The following is a 22,071-nucleotide window of genomic DNA, read 5'->3' as shown; positions in this document are numbered from 1 at the left end:
TTCTGAGACAAAGTAAATCTGGTTTACATCCCAAAATGAAAAATGGAGCCTAAGATTTAAAAAGAATTTACAGAAGATAGATTACGATGATATTCTATGATTAGGAAAAAAAAAAACGCAAAAACATCTGATTAGCATTGATTCAACATGTTCATGTCAAAATCAGAATTTCTAATTGGATTTGTTAGAAAAATATTGAAATATTTAACTTTTGGGGTGACATGAATGACTGCATCTGACAGAGCCATCATGAGGCTTTATGGAAATGCTAGCATTGGAAGACCCAGACTAGTATTTTTTCCATCAAAATTTAAACATTTATTGGATTTTCCTGAATGTTTTCATACTGCAACAAAATCCCTTTTTATTCCAGATGAAGCTTATTTCTGAGGAAACTACATTTTTTATCACGAAGAATGCTGGTGAAAAGCACTCGGTCTGTTTCAGCATAACTTTGAACTTCTGAAGCACAATATTGGTACTGGAGGTTGGGGCTGAGCACAGGAGACTTTGCCCTTAATGACATTGTTTCCTGAGGGGGTGAGTAGAAAAAACAAGAGCAAGGGAAGGTCGGTGTCGCTGTAGAGCTAGGCTTTGGAGTGTGCTATTCTCTCACCTCTTTTCCTGCTCTTTGCTTTTTCCTGGGGGAACAGCAAGAGGTACCTCCCGAGCTGTACTCTTGCTCTCTTTCTGCATCTCCTTTTTGAGCTGACTCCCCTCTGTGTTCCCAGGGGCAGCTGCTCACCACCCAGGCTCTTTTGGGCTAAGTTATGTCTACAGATGTCTCAGACACATCTAACAGGGTGACCACAAAAAATCAGAGCAGTCGACTTCGTCAGGTAAGCCAACGTGGGTTCAACCGCCAGGAGCATCCAGAAGACTATACATACCTGTGCTTGCTGCCTGCTACAAATAGCACTCAAAGTTACAAATAACTCTTAAAGCCACACTTTTCCAGTGTATCCATACACCAGCCTTCTCTCTGCTTAGAATTACCTGTGTCAGAGATTTTGGAAAAACATCGGAATTCTTTTTCTATTTCTTCCCTGTGTTTAGAGGGGGTCTGTTTGTTTGGATTTGTGGATTGTTTTGCTTCGTGTTTGGTTTTGGTTTGGGTTTTTTTTCCCCCTTTTGTTTTGTTGCTTATTCATTCATTTTAAGCCTATCTGAAAAAGACATTATTACTGTTCATCTGAACAGTTCTGGTGTTACTTTTTCCTGTCCCTAATTTGCCGTACCGCAGTTCCCCCTGACCACCACTGGGGAACGTTTCCCGCACAGCTCACCTCTGCTAATGCAACCGCGCACAAGGTGCCTGGCTACCTGAACCAGGCAGGGCCGTGGAAACACAGGTGATAGCTCTGGAATGGGCTCTGAGAGCTGCAGACGGCAGTCCGCAAAGCACCACTCAGCACCAGGAAAAGCCTTGCTCAATGTTCCCTATCTCGCAGGCATGAGTTTGGTCACAAGCCAGGCTGGCCAAGCTTTGCCGGAGCCTGAAGCAGCATGGGACGTGAGGTCAGAGTCCATTGCTTGCTGACGTCACTGCTAAGGGAAGTCACCCTCCACTGCATGGTTACATTATAATGGGTTCTTCTCCCCCAGGGTGCTGCACATGCATCTGGTCCTGCTGCAGAACCACTTTCCATGCCCTCTTCTCCTCTGTGACTTCAGCTCACCAAAGGTGTTTCATGCCAGTCACCAAAGCCTTGGCTGTACTCTTAGCCCCCTCACATTCCCTTGTGCTTCACTGCCTCCAGTTCAGCCTCTAATAGAAATAAATAAATTCAGCCCTAAATTGGTCCCAACTTGGCTACATCTGGTCCCAGATTTGGTATGTCAGATGTTATTTAGGCAATGTCATCCTTAGACAATATAGATACTGTTCAGCTGGTGCTCTTCCTGCAAGGCTTCACTTCCCTTTGTGTCAATAGTACTCCCCTCCAGCTTATCCGTGCATTTTGACCATATCTCTGGCAACTCCACCAATTATGAAATCCAGCCATTCCTCACAGTGCTGTCTGAAACTTTTACTGGCTTTTTGTACCACCTTGTGGAACAATTTCTGTTAGGCAATGGACCAGTCTATAGCCTAGTTATTTGTCTGCAGCCAGAAACATTTATTTCTGTGAAGACGAATCTCTGTTTTACTTTGTGTATATGTCTGTGTTGCAGAAGTAATCCTGAACCAAATGTCATTGTTTCCCAGACATCAAACTAAGGATGAACCTGTTCAAAGTTATTCCACCTTTAGAATTTTTTCCATGCTGGAATCTCTCTTTGTGTGGAAGTGCTTATTCTTAACAGACTATTTTTTCACACCAAGCATTTAGAAATTAAGCTTATTTTGCAAATACAAAGTGGTTCCGTGATTATCTATACATATTCTTTACTCCCACTATTTAAAAAAACCCTGTGAATTTATTAAAGCCTATGAAATTGCTTTGATCTTATAATGATGTAATCAAAGGAAATTTAGCTTTGATAGCAATATTAATTTTTTATCCCCTATGAGTTAGAATGAAAACTGGGTAGCGTTTAACAGAATTTTGCACCCTTTCCTGCACAGATCAACTGCACTCTTACATACATGGATGTTTTGACAGTTTGAGTGCTTAATAATTTCCTTTGAATACTCAATGTTGGAATGTGGATACACTTAATATGGATATATTAGTACATTGCTAAGGCATGTTCCAATTTCATTTTCACTTTCCCAAGGAAAGTAAACTTCACAAAAGAGAAGCGTGTAATAGGTGTGTAAAAGAAATTGTCTTGGGATTATTTTATAAGAGTGATACATAAAGAAATGTTGGCTTCTTTGCACATCTTCCAGGCTACACTACACAGTTATTAATTTTTCTAAGGTAGGATTTATTTAGTACTAATATGAATATTACTACCAGAAAAAGATACTTGGCTTGTGAAATTATTAACACTGTATCTATTTTTTCCATGGCTTTAGGTAATTTTTCCTTCATGCTCATTTGAATCAAATATTCGACTTTTAACAGGGACACTCCGCGTTACCCAGAGGTAGAACTTCTCATGACCCTTCTAGTTTTATCCAGTGTTTTCTGCATTATCACACTGAGGCAGAAGTCCTCATTCGAAACTCTGAGAAAACATTTTTAGAACATTCACTCAAAATATTTCAAATAGCAGAAGCTGTCCCTGTGTTTTACCTGACATAAGTCAGTCAAGCTGAGATAATTTGGAAAACATCAAAGAATGAAAGCATTACTATTCATTTATTTTGGTAAATAAGTAATTAATTACTTTGTCTTAAAGTGAAAGGATAGATGAGTTTAGGTTAAGTCTAGGATGCCAGAGATCAAGGTTTTAGTATTGTCTCTAGTACTGAAATCCAGTTTTTAGTCTTTTAATTTCTGCATCTCAGTTCCCATCTGTTTACCTTCAGAAAAGTGGAGAATGAGGTTATGATTACATGAGACTCTGTTTCTATGGTAATGAATGACACAAAAAAGTCTATTAATAAATATTTGAAAAATCTGCAACCTACCTGCTTACCATCTTCTCAATGCATCCTACTCCTCAACTCCATCTTATTTTGCATTAGTATTTTAAGGAAAGGTATGCATATTTCAAATGTTGAGTGTTATATAAAGCAATTACATCATCCATATAAACTAGTTCATGGGACAAAAATAATGTGTTTGTGTATTTTATAGAATATTACACACATGTTATTCAGCTATAAGCGCAGCAATATCTAAGTAAAACAATTCTCCATATACTTTTTTTTTTTTTAGGAAGACAAAAAAAAACCTTAACTAGTAAGGATTAATGATTTCTTATTTCTAAAATCTAACCTCATTTTTTGTTAGTTCTTGTGTGTTCAAAAAGATTATTCAAGCTAAATTATTTGGATAAGGTATATAAGGAAGAAAAAGAACATAGAATCATATGATACAAAATCCCTGTTTTGCTTAGGCTTCCTCACAGAGCTCTGTGCATTGAGGTTTGGATTGCATATAAAGTGATGAAACATCCACAAGTCACTTCCAATTTCTATCTGGTAACAGGGACCAGTGACTGCAGTAAACTGTGTCTGGAGTAATAGCATGTATTTGACATTAGTTAGCAGCTTTCCCTACTGCTAAATTTTTTCAGTGAATTTGTAGAACTCTGGACATGTCACACTAACATGCATGGGTCTTTAAATTACACCTGTACTTTAGAGATTAATACAAAACAAAGACTACTGCATGTTTAAATAAAGGCACTGGCTAAATTGTGTAGGTTGCTATTGGCATACATCTAGCCATTCAGGCAATGAGAGGTAAGATTAAAGTCATCTCAGGTAACATTACAAAGAGCACAGTGGATGTTCACAGCATCTCAGCTCAGCTTTTCAATCTGTAATAGCTGCAAAACATTCAATATATTTCAAAAGAGTCTGGTACTATAGTTATATATTAATGTTAGAGCAATATAATTGGATCTAGGTGAATATCACTATTGTTTAAGGAGATTCAGTTTTCCCAGTAATATGCAACTATAAATACATTTACAATTCAGAATCACTAACTAAGAAAAAAGTGTTTACTAAAAATTTCATGACTGCAAGCAATAACATAGGCTAGTTCGATTATAGAAAAAAGATAAGTACTTTAATTTGCCACTGGATCCTGTAATCTTAAAGTGTTTAAACATATGTATATATTAAAGATTTTTATTATGTTTCAATGATGGACATTTTTTATTATGTCTTTCCTCTTATGTCCATACCGGTAAAAGCTAGTGATAAAATTGAAACTGCATTTACGACTTTTTTGTTTTGTTTTTCTTAGGCCTAAGCTTCTCATTTGAAGCTCTGCAGTCATCTTAGTGACTATGTACAACAAAATCTGGATGTGTTTAGATCAGTAGTCAACTCATTTTTTTGCTTGGTAATGATAAAATAAGGAAAAAAGTATTTACAGCTCTAAATTCTCACATGTGGAAGGAAAAATTACCAAATCCTTGTTTCTCCTACCACATTTCTGAACAAACATTAAATGCTTCAGATTAGAGACCAAGTTTCCTTTCATTCCAGTGAAGCCTGATACCGTCTCGTGTCAAATCTGAAATCTCTTGGGGAGAACCTCTTCATTAACATCAGTTCTGGATCTTTTCAAAGACACTCATGCGCTTTTGTCAGCAGGCAAGCTCTTGGACAACATCATTAAAAGTCATAGGCAGCCTGAAAACCTAGAGTTCTTTCCCGCAACTAGTTGATCACCAGTAGCAGACAGAAACACAGCACTTTCCCAGTAAAAAAAATTAAAATATTCAAATATATTTCACAATTTTATAATCTTGCTTTTCTGAAGTTTATTTACCCAGCCTCCACCTCGAGCTAAATGTGTCCGAGATCTAGACTCAAAAGCTTTTCTTCCCACAAGAAAACAAACTCACACATTAGCACTAATGCCAGGCACACAGAGAAATACCATTTTATATAGCTTTGGCTGTTTTTACCTCCTAATTATTACACCCATCATTTTACATTTTGTTAACACAGCAATGATCCCTTATGCTTGTAATAAGCTGAAGAAAGGAAAATCTTGATATCTATGGCTAGACTCACATACCTTCATGGGCAGCATAAGTCTCCTTTAAGTATGCGGATTCTGTTTAATACGGAAAGGGTAAAAAGTGGCATACAACTCAGTGACAGATGCACAGCCAGGATCGTAAAAACTTTACAGGTTGAGGCAGAACTCTTTCATTTATTTATTTTATTTTTTTTTTCTTTTCCCAAGCCTCTTGGTGCTGAGAGAGAATTTCATGCTTGCCTTTAGTTTCTCGCATAAATTTTTCCCACAAGCATACTTCGTCCAGGGCTTAATGCCAGAAATAACTGTAACCATGTAACAGTACTGAACTGCTCAGGTGTTCTTAGTAACACAAAGTAGAAAAAAAATAACTAGTTTGGATCAGCAGATAGGTGAGCATAAATCCCTCTAAAAAGAAGTAGTGAAAGTCCGTATGAAATAGTCACATAGATTCCTACAGAAATGAAGGAAAAGGAAGATACAAGAAAATAACTGGTGCCTTCCATGGACATTTCAGACCTAATTAATGTTTATAACACCCCTGAAACTGGCCTCTTAATATTACTTTTATGTAGGAAAAATATGTTTGTCTGAATATTTCTCAAACAGCAGAAGGGTACCAGTGGATACAGTGTTGGAAAGCATTAGAAATTAACTTCATAAGGCTAAAATCTTCCATATGACTGCCAGGAAAAAACAGTAAGAAGAATGTGAGGGTTTTGTACAATATTCATATCATTTGCAAAAAATGGAATGTGATTCAACTAGATTTATCCCTAATAATACACATCTAAGGATATTGCTAGATAATCAGGTATCCAGCAAAACACAAATAATAACTTCGTATGCGTGTTTCTCACCATAACTGCGTGGCTATAATGATGAGTTCAGGCTGAGGAAAGGAAATGAACCAACAAATCTCTCCACAAGAATGAAAGAGAATACTATTCACTATAAAAAATGCAAGATGCTCTGCAGACAAAAACAGTGGAAGATGCTGATACAGTATATTTTCCTACTTTGATTAGGAAATAATAATAAGATAAATGCCAAAATGTCACAATATAAAAACCCTTCATATATGTTCAGAAACTGTTCATAATAGATTTTAAACTAATAGGTTAAAGAGACATCAAAATATAATTAGAACCAAAAAACTGCCTCGGAGATGGTGACTTCCTGCTAAGGCCTTGTAAGTGTCCTAGTTTGGACTAGCTAGCATTTTTAATTGTTACAAAGAAAAAAATTAAATCTGTCAGTGGTAATGTTGTAAAGGAGAAAAAGAAAAAGCACTAAGCTGAGAGAAATAAAGATGAATAAATTACACAGCTTGGCTCTGCCCTTGAAAACCCCAGCCCATGCACTTAACTGTTGCAGTTTAAGCCCAGCCAGTAACTCAGAACCATGCAGCTGCTCGCTCACTCCCCTCATTCTCTCTTCCCCCCACCCTCCCCACCCTGCTCTTGGAGAGACAGGGAGGAGAATCAAAAAAACGTAACTCCCACAGGTTGGGACAAGAGCAGTCCAGTAACTAAGGTATAACACAAAACCACTGCTGCTACCACCGATAGTAATAATGATAAGGGAAATATCAAGGGGACAGAATATGATAATATAAAACTAAAAAGGGAAAAGGAAAAGAAAACAATAAACACCAGTGATGCACCATGCAATTGCTCACCATCTGCTGACTGACACCCAGCCCGACCTGAGCAGCAATTTGGGTCCTTTGGGTAATTCCCTCTAGTTTATATACTGGGCATGATGTGCTCTGGTACAGAATACCCCTTTGACTAGCTTGGGTCAGGTGTCCTGGCTCTGCTTCCTTCTGGCTTCCTGTGTCCCTCCTCACTGGCAGAGCATGAGACTGAAAAGTCCTTGATCGGAGTAAACATTACTTAGCAATAACTAAAAACATCGGTGTGTTATTTATGTTGTTCTCAGGCTAAAGTTGAAAACACAGCACTGAACCAGCTACTAAGAAGGAGAAAAATTACTGCTACAGCTGCATCCAGAACATCAATCAGTAGTTATTTCCTCTTGCAAATACATCTTAGGTGTGTATTCGTTTATGTCCACAGGGAGATATCTAGAGGTTATCTTCAGCACAAGACCACATTAACCTGATATTTAAACATACAGCAGTTGTTTTTCAAAAGTGATAAACCTCTATCTGCTCACATCGTGAAGTTCTAATTCCCGCATATTTTTCAGTATATTTGGAAATAAGGCCCTTGGTTTAAAAAGGTATTCTGCTGTGCAGTCTTATGGTTTTGCTCTGCTACTAAAAAAGGTATGTGAAATACATTAGTATTTTAATTACATTAAAACTAGACACTCAATAAAATCTTTATTGTAGAATAGTCACTAAAGAAAAGATGAAAGGCAATCAATGGACTGTTCAAAAAATCCTTGCAAACTTCCCATGCATTTATCAGAGAATGAGGTCTTTCTTATTAGGTCACAGAACAAATTCAGCCATGCTGACAACCTGACTCATACAGAGCTATTGATTTCAAAGTAAAACCACCAGCATATATTACCTGGAAATGTGAATACTTACTTCTATAAGGTCTATAATCTGAGAGATTCATTGCTCATCACATTAACAAAATGAACCTTTTGGCTATTTGTTCTAGTCACCTCATCTCTACTCTCTTAATAACATCAGATACAGAGTTTATGGCAACATGGACCATGATTTGGTAGGGTATTGTAGAAGATTCCTGGGTCATCACTAAACATTCACATTTCCTACAGCACCACTTCCTTGCCTTTAATTTCTAACTACAGCTGAGTGGCTGCAGTAAAGGGAAGAATTGTTCACACCTGTAGCTTGTAATTGCAGCTGATTCTTACTTTCCTGTCCAGCAAAATATAACTGCTTGATCTCAAGTCAAAATAAAGCAAAGGGAGAGTCAGGTTCAGAGTAGGCATACAAAAAAAAAAAAGAATGTTTTTACAGAAAAGTCAAAAAATTTTTTTGCAAATACTGTGTGAAAGGCAGCAGAAACTTCAGGCAGTCTGACTCTCAATCAGAGATTTGCCATTTTTTTAGACTACTTACTTAAAGTTATACACTGAATCTAAATTGGTTGGAAAATCAAAACCACTGGGATAGTTTGGGGAATATTATCAAAAACTCTTTAACAGTGTTTTTTTGCTTAAAAGCTCTCACCATCCCCTAATGAGAGCAATGATAGGAGATGGAAGCAATCCTATCGTGCCTGTTACACAGTTCCTTCCTGGGACTAATCCAAGAAACAGTGCTGATAAACCTATACAGCCGCTGTTGCTAGGCATTCTCAGAGCAGGGAATATGTATTTCTGCTACACTTGCACAGAAGTGTATTTCTGTGGAGCTGATTTTAGTCAATGCTCACCTCAGATATGAGACCCTGTGGTCAGTCTCACATAAGGCAGTGCAATTAATATTCTGCAAGAATGAAGTTAGTATAGTTAGTATATACATAGAGACCATAAAATCTGGTGAAAGCATGCAGCTGTTTGGGAATGGTGGGGTTTTTTTGGTTGGGATTTGTTTGTTTTTTTTCCTGAGTCTTTCATTTGACTTTCTATTTTATTTCAACCTATTATTCAACAATTAAAACTTTGGGCATATAATTAGTTATGTTGTTGTTCATGCTGTCCTGGTTTGAGCAGCAGCAGTCATTTTTCTCCTTCTTAGGAGCTAGTACAGTGCTGTGTTTTGATCTTTTGGCCTGGGAACAGTGCTGATAACGCCCATGTTTTCAGTTGCTGCTCGAATGTTTGGTCTGGCCAAGGACTTTCTGAGCCTCATGCTCTGCCAGGGAGGAGGGGAGGCTGGGAGGAAGCAGAGACAGGACACCTGACCCAAGCTAGCCAAAGAGGTATTCCATACCACAGCACGTCATGCCCAGGATGTAACTGGGAGTTACCCAGAAGGGTTGGGACTGCACGGTTGGAGGAGGTATCGGTTAGTGCTTGGCTGGGGGGAGTGGGGCGAGTTATTGGTTGGCTGGTGTTGAGGTGTTGTATTCTTTCCTTTTTTTAATTTCCTTTAGCACTATTATTATTGGTGGCAGCAGCAGTGATTTGTGTTATACCTTAGTTACTGGGCTGTTCTTATCTCAACCCGTGGGAGTTGCATTTTTTTTCGATTCTCCTCTCCGTCCCTCCAGAAGCAGGGGGAGGGCAAGAAGGGGGGGAGTGAGTGGACGAGGTTTGTGGTTGGGTTTAAACCACGACACATGCTTAGAAGATTTTCTTATCAAGACACACTGAGATATGGCTCAGAGCTGAGTGGCTCTTTCATTTAGCTAATTTTTTGATGATTAAGTGGATTCTTGTCTTAAAGCAGTGAATACAGCCTTACCCATCAAAACAGATGTCTTGCCACCTGTACTCCTGCCACTCTTTCCTTTCAGTTTGCCATTAACGAAGTTTCTAATGTTTTTCTAATGTGACAGTAGTTAATACAGACAACAGATTTTTCAGCCTCAAAAAGCCTTGAATATGTGAATATTTCATCGTAATTTCATCGTGTGTGATAATATTATTACAGATTTAGGCAGGAGGTTTTCAAAAGCCTATCAGCTCAACAGGCCTTCTTTTTCACAACAGAAAGAGTGCTGCAGCGTGCATGTTTTGGAGGATTTGGGAACAGCACAATAAACAGTTTGCAGTGCTAATTTCTCAGGACCTATTACCTTTAAACATGAGTGTGAGCACCTGAAAACAATCTGCCATTGTACAGACTGGTGAAGTAAAGAATAGGAGACAGATATCTTACAGACAGATAGGAGACAGATATCTTACCAGCAGAGTAACTCAAATAAATCAGTGAGTCCTGCAGAACATTAACTGTCTTGCAAGAAACTATATTCAAACATTTGTTGCATACTCACTTTCTCCAGACTATTTATTTTCTTGCTGTTTCAGAAGAATAACCAGACAGTCACTGTAAATAGACTTGAAGAGAAATTACTTACCTCAAAAGCAGGAAATACTAAAAGTCCCAGGCAGGGATGGAAAATAGGAGTTTTGACTTTATGTCATCAAAACTGCCCTCCTAACACACTCTCATAAGCCATCACAGAGCCACAATAGCATGAAGAACGGTTCACCAGCAAGAATACACTAACTGCAGATAGCCTACATCACCACACACTTTCCAGAACACCAGAAAGACTGAAAATGTTTTGGAATTTGAAAGATTATTATATTAAAAAGTACTAAGTAATCAAAGTTTCACAGAAAAATACCACTATCTTCTTTAATTCCTCTGATGACAAGGAATTGCTCACAGAACTCTTCCAACCAGCAGACAAATCCAAAGAGGCCTCTGCTCATCATGGTGATAATGCACCTCTCTTGAAGTGTTTATGGAACATCAGGGAGAAAGAAAAGAAAATATGGTCAACTTAACAAAGAAAGTGCCACACTAGCTGCACAAGACTCCAAGTTATCCTCTTTGATAACTTTTGTTCAGAGGGGTTCAGTGACTTCCTTCTAAAACAAATCCCATCTTGCTTCTGTTAAGGTGCTACAAACTCCAGTGTTGAATCTAGTAGACCAGAATTTCAGGCATTAATCTATTAACAGAATTTCTAAGGCAATATTAAGTGGCAGATATTGTGGATGCCCCATCCCTGGAAGTGTTCAACATCAGGCCGAATGGAGCTTTAAACAACCTAGTCTAGTGGAAGATGTCCCTGCCTATGTCAAGGGGGTGGAACTAGATGATCTTTAAATGACCCTTCCAACCCAAACCCTTCTGTGATTCTGTCTCAGTTCTTCTAATGATAGTAACCAATGTTTCCTCATCTCTGTACTACTTAACAACAAGTTTTCCTAGTCCAGATCCCGAGCTGTTTTACTTGGAACATGTTACACAGAACACAATCATGTCACTGCTCAGATTTCACTCAAATGGGTAAAACATATTCAGGTTCTTACTTTTACAGCTATCTTAACCTGGCTACAAATCTGTCAAACAAATTTATATATAGCATCTCATCAGTGTCAGATTTTAAGATGTTTTAATATAATAAGTTCCATGTTTTGGCTGTGGCTATCAGCAAGCTGAAACTTCATGAATTTAATGGATTTTTTTTTTCATTTGATAGTCCCACTGACAGCATGAGGGCATAACCTTGAAATACAAGCAGTAGCAAAATTTCCATTCTTATTATTCACTTTCCTTCAAGTTACCTTTTTTTTTGTGCATTTTTGATATTGGTGATTTTAGCCCTTTGTCTATCTGTACTTTAAAATGATACAGCACTGGTGAGCTCAGCAAAAGGTCAGCACTGTTCCTATAGCACAAAAGTATTACCCAGGGTCACAAAGAAAATTCATGGAAAACTGAAGAAGTGAGCACATCTCCAGAATTTCAGTAGGAAGAAATTCTTCTATCTGCTTCCTGATGGACCCAGGTACAGCAATCAGGGGTGCAACATTTTGTAGCTGTAGAGATTCAAGTACCTTTTGTCAGACTGAAAGCTTTATTTATTTTTGCTTTCTCAATAAATAGATTTTTAATAGCATTTAAATGGCCAAATATAAAATGCCAAACAGCCAAAGAGTTGTAAAATGAAATGTAGTGTATGCCATTAAAACTAACTATGGTAGATACACTAAGGTGGCAAAAATATTTATTGATTTTTCTCATTGCTAAAGCAACAGAAAGAAAAAGAACACTTAAGCAGCCAAAAGAGTGAGCAAGTAAGGATTTGAAATTATGGGCTTACATATTAGGTCAGCAAGAAAGGTTGTGATGATATTTCAGATCATGTCTGGACCATCTGCTGCTATAGCATGTGCTGGTTCTGATACTATGGTAGTATACTGAGCATGTATTTCAGCAGGCTGCAATCAGCTATCTCTCAGCAGGAGTGAAAAGTAGGTCCTTAGTCAAACAGGTTTTGTATAGAGGGATCACGCCAACATGAGCTGGCTGAAATATGCTAAAGGCATCCACGTGCTTTTATTCCAACAGTAAAATGAGCTTATTTCTCTAGTGAACACAAACACTTTAATAATTCTATCCCATATTAGGAAGTATTTCAACAATATATTATTTCTTCATGTATCATTTGGGGGGGGGGAAAAAGGAGATAAATGGTTCATATTTTGGGGTTTTTTTTTTTTATTATTTATCTCCTGAGATAAAAGGAGGAAAATGTACAGGCTAGTCTCACCATGCTTAGACATAATTCAATTTTCCAATGTACATTTTTTCAGATATACTTGTAGTGGAAACTTTTCTAAAGTTTTCTATGTAAAAATTTGACAATGACATGAGCCAAGCTGAGCAGGTGTCAGAAGACTGACGTGGTGTCAGGAGAAAGCTGGGAGGATGGCTCCCAAAGCAAGGAAACAACCTGAGTTTTAGTTCCTTTGAAAACTGATTCAGTCTTAAATGGGATCTGGTCTGATGCAAAAAACACTTTAGTAAAATAGTAAAACTCAAGAAATTATTGCAAAAGTAAACATTGAAAGCTACACTGAGAATAATACCTTACCCTTCTAGCCCAGCAGAACTTTCAGACAAGAAACTATTTTATCAGCATCTCATAAAGTTTTAAAAAAGTGTATCAAAATTTAAGGTTTAATATGATTTGTGCAGGACCAAACATCACATGAACAAAGTTTACTGAAGTATTCAATCAAAACTAAGGAATGTACAAAGGGAGATTTTAGCGTAACACTAGTACAACCTGAAACAGGGTCCACAGATGGCAGACCTTCACTGAGAAGCCAACCCTGGTGCACAACAGATACTGCTACTCTCATACTATTCTCAAAGGAACATTTGAGAGACAAAGATGGTCCAGCTGTAAAGGGAGATAAATTTGTCTACAGCCAGTGCCTTGAGGTAGCTGATTTCCTCTGACGCTTCAATGGATTGACCCTTTTCTCAAGAAAAGCAGAAATAATTTGGATCTCTGGCCCCACAGAGTGAAACCTCCTCATTTGTGGATTTGCAGTCAAAGATTGCAAAGTGCTGATGAGTGTAACGGACAGCCACATAGTGATTAAAACACAGCTAACAAATTAAAACAACTCTCTAAATCTGAATGGACTAACAACTTAATACAAGATGAACAGATCATACAACTGTGCTACCATTACAGAAAGCAGAGCAATGTGAAATAATTGCTGTTAGCCGGCAGCTACACAGAGCATTTTCAAATCAGTGCCAGTGCTCTTCTAATACTGCCATTTTAGTGATGTTCTGGACTTGCAACTGGCAACTTCCATGCATAAATGGCAAAATTACAAAAATTTAACTTTTTAAAGCCAGTAATATGTCCAGGATAGTTATACTCCAGGAAGACTGATCACAAATACTAAATCTATTTCTTCAGCTTCTACTAGTCATGACTTTAGGCTAAGTTACCTAACACACAGGCAGGAGCTCTCTTTCCATAAGTATAGAAAAATCCAGGAAGACATGAGTTCAGAATGAGAGGTTATTTCCCAGAAGATGAGATGGTTATTTCCCAGAACATGGGAATTTTGGTATTGTATGCCCACTATGCCCAGCATTAGTTTAAGGAATACTAGTATCACAGATGTCAGAGGAAAAAGTGTTGAAACATCTGACATGAAGAGGTGAGGGCAGTGACATAGCCCTGTGCAAATCAAAGAGATTTACAAGTATGTTTTCCTGCAAGGGCATCTCACCTGCCCAGCACAGAGGAAAGTTTCATCTGAAAGACATACAAACAATCAAACAAAAAAGTTACTTATTTCACAGTCAAATAAAATCCTAGGAGCAGAAAACAGGTTGCAAGAAAATTTTGTGAAATCTGATTTAAAGTGTTTAAACAAAAGTGAAAAAAAGTTGAAATCTGGAAGAAAAAAGAAACCAGTATAACATACTTCTACTGTACAGAAAAAATGTCACAGGAGAGAAATTTTAGAAATTCTGAATATACACAAAATCTGAAAAGAAGAACGGTTTTAATCCATGTCTGCCGTGGAGCAGAAGAATACAGACAAAAAAAAAAAAAAAACAAACACAAAAGGAGACAGGGGTATTCTGCTACCAAAATAATCACTTTTTTCCCCCTACTATACTGTCTTCCAAATACTAGACTGTCTTCCAAATTAAAGTGACATTGTGAAATTGCTTACTTAATTCATAGTATCATATCCTCATAAAGGAAAGATAAATCCACAGATTCTTGATGAGAGAAGATTATTTTTTTCTCATTTTTATGGAAAATGTTTGTGCAGAAACCTAGAAGAAAAACTAATTAGTTTACCTTCTTTCCCAGACAGACTTGTTATCATCCAAGAACTAAACTCCGCATGAGTAAGGCTTTTTGAACATCAAAATAAAATCTAGTGACTAGAAGCACTTAGTAGATCTCAACACATTTTCCCACTTAGATCAGCTCTTCCCTTTCTATTTTTCTAGAAAATCTTCTTAATTTTTCATAATGAATAGAGAAAGCTTTCATAAGGGAAACAAGTCTAAAAAATTTAAATCACAGCACTGATACACTGTATTGCTTCTTATGCAGAAGCTGATTTTTATGCAGTGCACTCCATTAACTATGTTTACCACATTCATAACTCTTCTCATACTCATTCCTCAAATCCTCACTGTTTATTAGTTTTATGGCTCTGAAGACTAGAAGTCCCTTTAATGCAATTCTGATTCTCATGTAACTCCCCACAACTTTATAATTTTACTGCAGGGGAAGTGTTTCTTTCTGATACTCCATTTATTGGAATAGAAGGATCAAAATAAGGAGTTTCTTCAGTACACTACATTTGCAGAGCTACAGATATATAATAGACTCAGTCTCAACAATTAAAGCCCTATGGACAAAAGGCTCTGAATTACTTGGTAAATTCATGCATGGTAGATTTTAGATTTTTTTTTTTTTTTTAATATTAAATAGTGGGAAGATACAAAGGAAGCATAAAATTTATTAACCAATAGTCAGCTGGTTATGTTCTATGTGTTCAATAATATACTCCTGCCTGGATGAATTCTGGACAAAAATCTATCTACTTCTTCCCTTTACTTACCTCTTCTTTTATTATCCAGGTAAAACTGAGTTTTATATCTTGGAAGTTGCTCTGTGCTTCAAAAAACTTAACCTCAGGTTTTGGTACTAGTACAAGCCTCTTTGGAAGTAAAGACCTTTCCTATAGTTGTCTTATAACTTGAGTTCAAGTTTATTTTTAAAGATGACTTCCAACAGTTTGGATACATTAAGTTTTCAGAAGAATCCGCTTTTCACAGATGGCAGTATCTCTTAGCAACTCATTGTGGAGAACCTACACTCTGTTTCATCAGAGATGTGATCAGTATCGTAACACCCTGACACAGGGTATGAACACCTAAGATCTGCATGCAGTCTTTAGTTTTACACACACTTCAGTATGTGATATGTATTTTACTGAAATATAGTCAGCTTTAACCTGAAAAGCAGCAGTTAACAAAAAGCATGTGGAAGATATGCAGAATCACTAAAAAAATAAGTGTGACAGAGACAGCAAGTGTTTGGAAGACCATAATTACAGAATCATAGAATATTTTGTGTTGGAAGAGACCTTCAAAGATCACCTAAGCCAACCCCTGTGCAATGAGCAAATTTAGAAACTATCAAAAAAATGCCAACTTTTTGTGTTTGGGTGGCCCAAATTTACATCCTCAGCTACTGTTCATCTCCTCTGGAGAAAGTCACGACAGGCAAAAAAAAGATGAAATACAGAAAAATAGGTTAAAACTGTGACCAGGTAAAATTATTTGTTTTTTTTTTTTTTTTATTACTCCACCCCCAATCTGCTTTTCCCAATCCAAACCAAAATTAGTTAGCTATTTGAAATCCCAGTTTGACGTATTCATAGAAAACCAACTTGAACAGAATAGCAAACCAGAAGTTGAAGAGAACCAGTAAGGCTCACTTTTTAATGAGAAAATTGCAGGTAGCACATGAAGCAGGTATAAATCAATGTCAAGAACTAACACTTCTACTTACTGAATTAACATTTCACAGCATTTATAAAAGATTGCTTGAACTTTGTCTCAGTACATTGTTGTGAGTTATACACTGGAAATTAATCTCCTTGTTATTTTGACACAGGGGAAGAAGAAAGCACCATGTACAAAGATGGATAAGCAGGTTAGTATTAAAATGTCAGAGACTATTAATAGATATGTCAAATAACAGTATTCCTTCAGACACAGAGCTGTGAGAATTGCTTAATGAAGTCTGTCTCTTGTATAACTCCTTACAGCCATCACAACAAACTTGTACCTTCTTCTCACAGTCACCAATGCTTTTTTTTTGCTGGTATGGCTCATTTACATAAAAAAGAAGAGATAGCATTATCATGCGGTTACTTTCACAATATGAAAAAGAAATGTATTACTTACGGTAATTAATCTCAAAAACATCACAAATACAAAACTATAACTTAAAAGAGTTACTTTATGAATGTGCTTAAAAAAATGCTTGAGCCCATCTCACGTACAATTATCAGTCTGTATTGGACAGAAAATTGCCTGGATTCAGTGTCCAGTAAAAAGTTTTTAAAGTGACTATAATGACTTCAAGAAACAAGCTGTCTATTTGTAGGTGGAAAAATGAAGAAATACCTATGAGCTAAAAACAGTAACAGCATATTTAGTATAGTACTTAGATTGCATCTTTTATTGTAATTTCATATCATCTTCTTGTCCATAACTTGAGATTCTGAAATTGTTTTGTTATTCAGAAAACAAATTAGCATTGTCATACTACAAGTTATGGAACATGGTGTTCTGCTATGTATTGGTTATGTCTGTTCCATATTACCCCCTTCCATTAACTATCTTAGCTTTTTAATACCTACCTGATTTAAATCATGTTTGAGGGAAAGGCCTCTCAGGGAAAGTTGAATAAGGAAGCATGAATACCTAGATTGGGATTCAAAGGAAAAAAAAAAAGTAGTGGAAAGACAGAAGGACACAAAAGATTGCTAAGTTCATGGCTTGACAAAGTGCTTTGGGGGAGAACAAAGCAAAATAAAATCCAAAACAAAGCACAAAACACTAATTGGCAATAGCAAAATGAAAAAGACGGTCCTAGAATTTCAGTCTATTTCTTATCTTCTAGCTCCAGTGTTGGTTGGACCAGACCCTAGTTAGTAGATAGAGTCATGAATACTTATTTATTTTTAAACATTATGTATTTAATTAAAACAACTCCTATAAAATCTTACAGATTCTACTTTCCCTTAACTGTAACACGCAACTCAGGTCTTAATTTTCCATAGTCACTGAGTCCATAATTCCGCTGGACTACATTTTCATTCATTGTTACCAATAGAACCCAACTATTTTAGGGGAAGAACCTTCAACCCAGTGAGCAAACATTGTTAGGTTTAAACAAATAGGGAGATGATTCAATTTCTTCTGGAAAATAAATATTTTTGTAGTATAAAATGTCCCACATTCAGACAGGAGATACACTTTTTTACCATGGAGTCACATTGCACTGCACCTCAATCCTTTTGCAAGTTTTTCACAAAATGCAGTTTTTTCCTCAGAGAATTGTGAAAAGCAGGAGTCAGGAAAAGGAAGTTAATGTTTCTGGATTCTTCCCCACTTGTCTCACAAAGCTTCTAAAATTTACCTTCATCTATTAGAATACCCTATATTGTTTAACTGCATTTTGAAAAAAAGTATTCCAGCTGGACTACTATTATAAGATGGCCTAGCTCTAAGTTTGTTGCATGAACATGCAGTCTACCAAGTTGGCATCATCTAACAGATTAAAACAACAGTAAAAAAAAATTACACGTCTGAGGCTTCATTACAGGCATCACCCAAGGAGTAGGCTGACACACTTCTGCAGGGAGCTGGACACGTATCACAACAGTTCTTTATTGCATGGCACTTCCCTAAGGGTAAAACGCCACCTGGCTGGCTGCAAGGACTAGGGGACCCTGATAACATCTTCCACCAGTTGTGAATATGTCTTTCTGCATCCAGAGTGTTCTTCCACCTCCTCATGAATTGTAATTCACACAGTAATAGAAAGTATTCACCTATCGGGGGGGGGGGGGGGGGGGGGAGGGGGGGCAAGAAATGTATTCCAAGAAATAATACATTTGTAAAAATAAATGAAACTTTACCTCAAAACGCATTTACACAGTGTTGTTGCATTCTTCCTGAAAAAATATGTCAAGTTTCCACTTACTAAACTGTCAGTTCAAGGAAGAGTTAAATTCTATTTCAAAGTTATAGCACATGAAAGTTCGTTTTTCAGATGGAAGAAGTGGTATCTTTGAACAAAAAATGTGCTTTTAGTTTACCTACCAAACTAGTCACTGAAAGAAAAGACACCCATACAGATTTTCTCTTGTTATTTCTTGACATAATAACATAATTAGTCACTTGATGCCTGTGACTTCCTAGTCTAGTAATGCAAGAAATAATGACTACAGATACAAACTCTGACTCTCCAGTTTCAGCAAGAAGAAAACAAAGCATCTACCAATAGCCGAAGATTAGGCAATGTGGTAGAGTCAGACTGTTCTGCTTTGTCAGGATGACAGCCTTTATAAAATACTGCTAATTGCACAGTAATGATTTCTCATTAAGTAGTCTATAACTTAACATAATGTCTCTGTCCTGAGATTATCTCCTTTCATTCATTTGCTGTACTTATTAAATATATATAGTTTGAATATTATTCTACATTGTCTGTCATGGAAGATGATGACTCCAACTTGCTAGATGAGGCAAAATTCATTAATTGGAGCTGTTCAGTCTTGGATAGTGAAAACTTGGATTGGCACTAGGGCTTTATGTGCTGAAGAGAGACGTCAGAGTACAGAGTTTGCAGGCTGCAAGGTACAATGCTAGGCACACTGAAATGCTGCCACAGGTACTCACAGGTTTCTACTATTCATCTCAAAATACTAATTTGGATATACCAAATTCACATAACTGGAAGTGCCAGTGGGATTGTTGTTTTCCCTAGAGGAAAAGAAAAAAAACCCAAGAAATAAGAGGAGATCCTCAAACTGAATTTTCCAAAAGGCCAAAACCCTAAATACAAGTTGGGGTGCTTAATGTCTTGGCTTAGGAGTTATGTACACATTTTGGAAAAAAAAAAAAAAGAAGAACTTTGCTACTCCCTGCACTCCCTGCATGTAAATGCTTTAATCCTACTTTAATCCTATCACAGTGTTTAGGATCCAGCTAGGCATGGTCCACTTTGGCACTTTTTTAATTCATCTCCCATGAAAGGCTTTCTAACCACAGCTACCAGCATATGGAAAGAACATTAGTACCACTTCCCTTCATTGAAAGACAGGAAGACACAAAACTAGCAGTAACATCAGGAACGTGACTTTTGTCAGCTTAACTGTGTTCAGACCTGAGTAGATCCATATCCATTTGTCCAGCCTATCCAGAAAGCTGTCTAAAGCATTAACTACATACCAACTTGGGGTGACAACAGTCTTCTAAGATACAATAAAGTCTTTCCAGCATTACTGACTGAGAGAGGTCAGGCATTACAGCAATGCTGAAACCACACAGACGTCAATGAAGTTGAGTTGTCTGATGAATTGTGAATTGAGTTTATACAGTCCCCTGCTCCAGCATCTGCTCACAGTGTACCTTGAAGTGTCCAAAGCTAAAGACTGATTTCTCAGTTAAGATTAAAAGAAAGGCATTGTTGATCTTGATTTTATATGATGCCACATTTTATTCACCATATTGCATTTTTTATTCAGCAGTGTATTTTCATTTTATTAACTGGGACACATTTTGTTCAGCAGCAGATGCTTGTAAACTTTTCTCTGTTGCAGGGTAAGGATTGCCAGAAGATGTTTATGCAGCTGAAATTGCTAAGCTCCTCTATTCAGTAACTGTACACAGAGTCCAGTTAAAGATGAAGTATATGGGATACAATTATTCTACTTTAACAAAATCATGAAACTGAAGAAGAGATAAGAATTCACTGTATACTGCACCATATATTTTCTTGATCTGGTCTGCCAGTTTATAGGCACAGAAGTTGAAATTGAAGGACAGAAATATGTTATGTCTGACCTCTTTGTCACTTAAGCTACATCATATTTTTGCCATACATGGAGCAGTTGAAAAAACAGCAGAAAAATAGACGATGGTAAAAATTTTGCTGTGGAAGAAGCAGCGCAACAGCTATGTGCTTGGAAATTGCTACCTGAACAACATAAAAGACTGCAAATAGAAAAAGGCAAATGAACACAAATGTTGTCATTAATGAAATGGAAACAAGCTTCTTGATGTCATTCTACACGTTTTAGATTAATATTCTGAAACTCAGAAGTTATGGACTACAGGTCAATTCTTCCTAACAGGTATAAGCTATGCTTACAAATACCCCTGTCTCCTTAAAACACGCATCAGTCAACAATGACAAGCAGAACTGCATGAACTCTTGCAAAGAAACAAAGGAAGCAATGTTTTACAGAGCAGAGACCTGCTGCTTCTTCCCATTTTTCTTTCAAGTAAAAGTATGATGTGTGAAATATATTGTCTATAGGATAATCACTTTGTGGTAGAAATCTAAAACCTGTTTCAAGGAATGTGTGACCAAACGTCCACAGATGCCTCTTTTCAATCCCAAAAGCAGCAACTGCAAGCATTATTTTCATTTTTTTAATAATCTTATACCTAAAAAAAAAAAAAAAAAGCTTTAGTTTTGAAGAAAGCTAATGCTTCCTAATGAATTACCCAAGAAAGATTTGCAAAGCTGTTATGTAGAACTTTTAATGGATAAAGTTGTCAGTTAAAAAGGACTTGTCAAGTGTTGCATTTGCCTTTCTGTAATAAAGGAACACAATCAGAGTGTTAAAATATTATTTTCTATTCCTATAGACAGGCTTATTAAGCTAGAGCAGCTTACATTTCAAATGAAAAATTTCAGACAGTTTTTCTAGGCCATACATGTACCTTGAGTTTAAGTGCTGCTGTATGTGACACATTTTGAAAAGTGAGATGTGAATATCACATTTCAGCAGCACTGGTGGAGACTTCTTCATGGTTGGTGAAGAACAGGGAATTAATTACAAAACTCCTTGTTGCCCTGGCCAGTGCAAAAGTACTGCGCAGTTTTTCCCTGGGAAAAGATAGCTGCTGTTCATCCTCAGTAAGTAATCTTGGGTTAGGACATACTGATCTAATTCTTGGCTGGTGACCACAGGACTGGAAAGGAATTCCACTGATCTCTGTGGAATGACCACTGATTTTTTTTAGAGAATTTGATATTTCCTAGGATTTTTGTCAGAACTTTGGAGCTATACTCATTTATTTTTATTTTTCTTTCATATCAGGCATTTTTATGGATTTAATTGTTCTTTTTTTGTTGGTGGTTTTTTTTGGGGGGGGTGTTTTTTGTTTGTTTTGGGGTTGGTTTTTTTTTTTGTTTGTTTTTGTTAGGGAACAAAAAAAGACAATTTCTTATTCCTTTGTGAAATTGTGGTTATTAATCTTAGAAGAAACACCTAGATAACCAAGTCT

At 36.9% G+C, this 22,071-nt stretch overlaps 2 long non-coding RNA genes across 2 annotated transcripts in view; one reads left to right on the top strand and one right to left on the bottom strand.

Moving 5' to 3' along the window:
• The window catches only part of LOC136005241 (uncharacterized), a 45,319-nt gene that overhangs the window by 15,720 nt on the left and 7,528 nt on the right, over nt 1-22,071 (bottom strand). Inside the window, exon 2 of the long non-coding RNA XR_010608729.1 lies at nt 10,850-10,915. This is a non-coding gene — a long non-coding RNA (uncharacterized LOC136005241). The remainder of the gene's footprint in view (nt 1-10,849; nt 10,916-22,071) is intronic.
• On the top strand, nt 9,439-20,435 carry LOC136005242 (uncharacterized). The gene is made up of 3 exons (XR_010608730.1): nt 9,439-9,513; nt 16,655-16,693; nt 20,376-20,435. It is a non-coding gene; the product is annotated as an uncharacterized LOC136005242 (long non-coding RNA).

The sequence above is a fragment of the Lathamus discolor genome, chromosome Z, assembly GCF_037157495.1.
Source record: "Lathamus discolor isolate bLatDis1 chromosome Z, bLatDis1.hap1, whole genome shotgun sequence".
Classification (NCBI taxonomy): Eukaryota; Metazoa; Chordata; class Aves; order Psittaciformes; family Psittacidae; genus Lathamus; species Lathamus discolor.
The sequence above is the reverse complement of the archived record's forward strand: the minus strand, read 5'-3'. Positions and strand labels throughout refer to the sequence as shown.